Here is a 5,683-nt window from a genome sequence, read left to right as displayed (position 1 = left end):
AAAGTCTGTACTGACTCCTGGTTGCAACATGTAGGAACACAGTGGCTACTTTGTATTGAGGAGATGTCCTGGACTCACAAAGAAACTCAGGGCTATGGAATGAAGGTAAATTTAAAATACAACAAGCGGGAGTCACAGATACATTGTCTGGGAAAGTGAAACTTAGGAGCTTTGTGAGTCCTGTTGTAATGCTTTTAGACACATTTATATGTCAAGGGGCCAAAGTCACATTTTTTACCGATTAGATTCCTGATCATTCAGGGATTACCAAGATTCTGCTACCCACTGTAGTTAATAAACAAAAAGCAAACTGGTCTCTATTCTATCTCATGCACTCAGGCACAACTTTTCCAGATTTAAAGAAAAAGAAAAAAGAAAGAAAGAAAAAAGCCCTGTCTCTACACCTCCATTCCCAGGGCGAGCTCCCTCTCTGGCACCAAGCTCCCTGGGGTGAGTTTTCTTCTAGAAGACTCCAGGGGGACAGGTAAAGAGTGGGAGACAGGGAGTCCATTTCAGGGACAGGAATTCCAGGATGAAAAGTGAAGGGAGAGGGACCGGGCCCAAGCAGAGAGTTTCTTCCCGGTTTCTCAGACAGCTTCTGGGCCAAGACACAGGGAGACATTGAGACAGAGCGCTTGGCACAAGAGGAGCGGGGTCAGGGCGAAGTCCCAGGGCCCCAGGCGTGGTTCGTAAGGGCTGGGGGGTCCCAGGGTTGGGGATTCCTAATCTCCGCAGAGTTTCTCTTCTCCCTCTCACAACCTGCGACGGGTCCTTCTTCCTGGACACTCACGACGCGGACCCAGTTCTCACTCCCACTGAGTGTCGGGTTGCTAGAGAAGCCAATCAGCGTCGCGCGGCCCCGGTTCTAAAGTCCACACGCACCCACCGGGACTCAGAGTCTTCCCAGACGCCGACGATGGGTCATGGCGCCCCGAACCCTCCTCCTGCTGCTCTCGGGGACCTTGGCCCTGACCGAGACCAAGGCGGGTGAGTGCGGGGTCAGGAGGGAAACCGCCTCTGCGGGAGGAGAGAGGAGCAAGGCGCCCTCTGGGCAGGGGCGCAGGACCTGGGGAGCCGCGCGGGGAGGAGGGTCGGGGGGGTCTCAGCCTCTCCGCGCCCCCAGGCTCCCATTTCTTGAGGTATTTCAGCACCGCCCTTGTCCCGGCCCGGCCACGGGGAGCCCCGCTTCGTCGCGGTGGGCTACATGGACGACACGCAGTTCGTGCGGTTCGACAGTGACGCCGCGAGTCCGAGGATGGAGCCGCGGGAGTGGTGGGTGGAGCAGGAGGGGCCGGAGTATTGGGAGCTGCAGACCCTGGGCGCCAAGGCCCAGGCACAGACTGGCTGAGTGAACCTGAGGACCCTGCTCCGATACTACGACCAGAGCGAGGCCGGTGAGTGACCCCCGCCCGGGGCGCATATCACTTACTCCCGGCTTCATGCCTCACGGACGGCCCTGGTCCCCCTGAGTCTCCGGGCCCAAGATCAACCCCGAGGCTGCGGGACCTGCAGAGATCCTCGACCCTGGAGAGCCCCAGGAGCCTTTACCCGGTTTCATCTTCAGTTGAGGCCAAAATCTCTGCAGGTTGCTAGGGGCCGGACCGGGCCGGGGCTGGGTGGGCGGGGCTGACCGCGGGAACTGAGCCAGGGTCTCACACCCTCCAGGTAATGTTTGGCTGCGACGTGGGGCCCGACGGATGCCTCCTCCGCTGGTGTGAACAGTATGCCTTCGACGGCAAGGATTACATCGCCCTGAACCAGGACCTGCGCTCCTGGACACACCGCGGCTCAGATCACCCAGCGCAAGTGGGAGGCGGCCAATGTGGCTGAGCAAAGGAGAGCCTATCTGGAGGGCACCTGCGTGGAGTGGCTCCGCAGACACCTGGAGAACGGGAAGGAGACGCTGCAGCGCGCGGGTACCAGGGGCCATAGGGTGCCTCCTAGATCTCCTGTAGATCTCCTGGGCTGGCCTCGCACAAGGAGGGGAAGAAAATGGCAACAACACCAGAATATCGCCCTCCCTCCAGTCCTGAGGGAGAGGAATCCTCCTGGGTTTCCAGATCCTGTACCAGAGAGTGACTCTGAGGGCCCGCCCTGCTCTCTGGGACAATTAAGGGATGAAGTCTCTGAGGGAGTGGAGGGGAAGACAATCCCTGGAATACTGATCAGGGGTTCCCTTTGACCCCACAGCAGCCTTGGGCACCAGGACTTTTCCCCTCAGGCCTTGTTCTCTGCCTCACACTCAATGTGTGTGGGGGTCTGACTCCAGCTCCTCTGAGTCCCTTGGCCTCCGCTCAGGTAAGGACCAGAAGTCCCTGCTCCCCCGCTCAGAGACTAGAACTTTCCAAGGAATAGGAGATTATCCCAGGTGCCTGTGTCCAGGCTGCTGTCTGGGTTCTGTGCTCCCTTCCACACCCCGGGTGTCCTGTTCATTCTCAAGATGGCCACATGAGTGCTGCTGGGGTGTCCCATGAGAGATGCAAAGTGCTCGAGTTTTCTGACTCTTCCTTTCAGACCCCCCAAGACACACGTGACCCACCACCCTGTCTTTGACTATGAGGCCACCCTGAGGTGCTGGGCCCTGGGCTTCTACCCTGCGGAGATCACACTGACCTGGCAGTGGGATGGGGAGGACCAGACCCAGGACATGGAGCTCCTGGAGACCAGGCCCGCAGGGGATGGAACCTTCCAGAAGTGGGTGGCTGTGGTGGTGCCTTCTGGAGAGGAGCAGAGATTCACATGCCATGTGCAGCATGAGGGTCTGCCCAAGCCTCTCACCCTGAGATGGGGTAAGGAGGGAGATGGGGGGATCATGTCTCTTAGAGGAAGCAGGAGCCCCTCTGGAGACCTTTAGCAGGGTCGGGTCTGGGGCCTGGGGGTCAGAACCCTCACATTCCCCTCTTTTCCCAGAGCCGTCTCTCCAGCCCACCATCCCCATCGTGGGTATCATTGCTGGCCTGGTTGTCCTTGTAGCTGTCATCACTGGAGCTGTCGTTGCTGCTGTGCTATGGAGGAAGAAGAGCTCAGGTGAGGAAGGGGTGACAGGTGGGGTCTGAGATTTCTTGTCTCACTGAGGGTTCCAAGCCCCAGGTAGAAGTGTGCCCTCCCGGTTACTGGGAAGCACCATCCACACTCATGGGCCGACCCAGCCTGGGCCCTGTGTGCCAGCACCTACTCTTTTGTAAAGCACCTGTGACAGTGAAGGACAGATTTATCACGTTGATGATTGTAGTGATGGGGACCTGATCCCAGCAGTCACAGGTCAGGGGAAGGTCCCTGCTGAGGACAGACCTTAGGAGGGCAGTTGGTCCCAGACCTACATCTGCTTTCCTTATTTTTCCTGATCCTGCCCTTGGTCTGCAGTCACACATTTCTGGAAACTTCTCGAGGGTCCAAGACTAGGAGGTTTCTCTAGGACCTCATGGCCCTGCCACCTTTCTGGCCTCTCACAGGACATTTTCTTCCAACAGATAGAAAAGGAGGAAGCTACTCTCAGGCTGCAAGTAAGTATGAAGGGGGCTGATCCCTGAAATCCTTGGGATATTGTGGTCGGGAGCCCATGGGGGAGCTCACCCAGCCCACAGTTCCTCCTCTAGCCACATCTCCTGTGGGCTCTGACCAGGTTCTGTTTTTGTTCTACCCCAGGTAGCCAAAGTGCCCAGGGCTCTCATATGTCTGTCACAGCTTATAAAGGTGAGACCCTGGGGGGCCTGATGTGTGCGGGGTGTTGGGGGTAACAGTGGACATAGCTGTGCTATGGGGTTTCTTTGACTTGGATGTATTGAGCACGTGATGGGCTGTTTAAAGTGTCACTCCTCACTGTGACTGATATGAATTTGTTCATGAATATTTTTTCTATAGTGTGAGACAGCTGCCTTGTGTGGGACTGCGAGGCAAGATTTGTTCACGCCTTCTCTTTGTGACTTGAAGAACCCTGACTTTCTTTCTGCAAAGGCACCTGAATGTGTCTGTGTTCCTGTAGGCATAATGTGAGGAGGTGGGGAGAACACCCCATCCCCGTGTCCACCATGACCCTCTTCCCCACGCTGACCTGTGTTCCCTCCCCATTTATCTTTCCTGTTCCAGGGAGGTTGGGCTGGGATGTCTCTATCACTGTCTCAACTTCATGGTGCACTGAGCTGTAACTTCTTCCTTCCCTATTACAATTAGAATCTGAGTATAAATTTACTTTTTCAAATTATTGCCATGAGAGGTTGATGGGTTAATTAAAGGAGAAGATTCCTAAAATTTGAGAGACAAAATAAATGGAAGACATGAGAACCTTCCAGAGTCCACGTGTTTCTTGTGCTGATTTGTTGCAGGGGAGGAGAGTAGATGGGGCTGTGCCCAGTGGGTGCTCAGGCCACTGTGGGCTTTATGTGGTCACAGCTCGGCTGGGTCATCTTTGCTGCTCCATTGTCCTTGGCCCTTCAGTAGAACCTTGTCCCATCAGGACCTGTGATCACAGGGACTTGGATGTCACCTAGGGTGGTCCTTACACGTAGAAGTCCTTCCGGTATCAAGAGACAAATTTTCAGACCCCTGTATCTCTCGCTCTCCTTCCAGGTCTCTTTCCTGGATTGTATTTTCCATCTTTTTCCCCAGCCTTCTTAAAGGAAGCAGATTCTGAAATTTACAGAGAGGAGGGGTCCCATAGTTTCTCATCATAGGTAACTTTCTGTTGGAACTCCTCTTCTGCTCTCCTACTCTTCTTCCTGCCCTGAGTTGTAGTAATCCTAGTGCTGGCTCCAATCCAAACTCATGGATTTATAAAGCAGAGTCTAATTTAGATTCATATGTGGTTGGAAAATTGGACCCAGAAGCCTAGGATTATCTTTCCTGAACAGAAAAATATGTTTGTGTGCTGCAGTGTGCAGGAGGGTTGGTGTGGGAGGAGGGAGGGAAGGAGGACACACAAGCAGCCCTGGTGAGAAAAGCACTGGTGGCACTGATGGTGGTGTGAGATGATGTTGTTCTTTAGCTGCCATGAAACAGCATTTGACCTGAGGCTACATTAATAAAGATATTGCCTTTAGAATATAGAGGTGCTCTACAGTGATCATTCATTCAACTGACATTTGTTGTCTGCTAGGGATATGACTGTTTCTGCATTTAGAAAACATCATTAAAGTAAAAACTGAAAAATTTCTAGCCTTGTGGTACGTATATTCTAGATGCAAGCTGTCCAACCCGCTGCATGTGACCCAGGACAGCTTTGAATGTGAGAACTTTTTGCTTATCTGTGGTGGCAAATATCATGAAAATTATGCATGAACATTTTTTTTCTATTCTTTCTGCCCATCAGCTGTCATTAGTGTATTTTTTGTGTGGCTCAAGACAATTCTTCTTCTTCCCATGTGGCCCAGTGAAGCCAAAAAATTGGACACCTCTGTAGGCAGATGATAGATATAGTATAAGCAGAGTAGGAACAGAAAATGCTTGAGTGAGAAGGTGGCAAGTGCTGTGTGGCAGGTGATCCAGAGTGTGGGCTGTGGGGACAGGGAGGTGGCTGTTGTGCTGGGTGGTCAGCATGGGCCTTGTTGCAAATGTGACCTTGGAGTAAAGATTTGAGGGATGTGAGGAGCTGTCCACAGGGATGTCTGGGAAAGTTCTTTTCAGGCAGGGAACCTTCAGTGCAGATGCACGAGGGCAGGAAATTGTCTGTGTTCCTGGAAGGATGAAG

At 53.6% G+C, this 5,683-nt stretch overlaps 1 pseudogene across 1 annotated transcript; it reads left to right on the top strand.

Annotated features, from left to right (window-relative positions):
• Positions 1-689: 689 nt before the first annotated feature.
• On the top strand, positions 690-4,290 carry LOC101015560 (annotated as a pseudogene). Its single transcript, XR_004181415.1, has 6 exons — positions 690-1,394; positions 1,649-1,914; positions 2,512-2,789; positions 2,911-3,027; positions 3,471-3,693; positions 3,862-4,290. The product of XR_004181415.1 is annotated as an HLA class I histocompatibility antigen, alpha chain G-like (transcript).
• Positions 4,291-5,683: the final 1,393 nt, after the last annotated feature.

Source organism: Papio anubis, unplaced genomic scaffold (assembly GCF_008728515.1).
Source record: "Papio anubis isolate 15944 unplaced genomic scaffold, Panubis1.0 scaffold2312, whole genome shotgun sequence".
Classification (NCBI taxonomy): domain Eukaryota; kingdom Metazoa; phylum Chordata; class Mammalia; order Primates; family Cercopithecidae; genus Papio; species Papio anubis.
The sequence above is the reverse complement of the archived record's forward strand: the minus strand, read 5'-3'. Positions and strand labels throughout refer to the sequence as shown.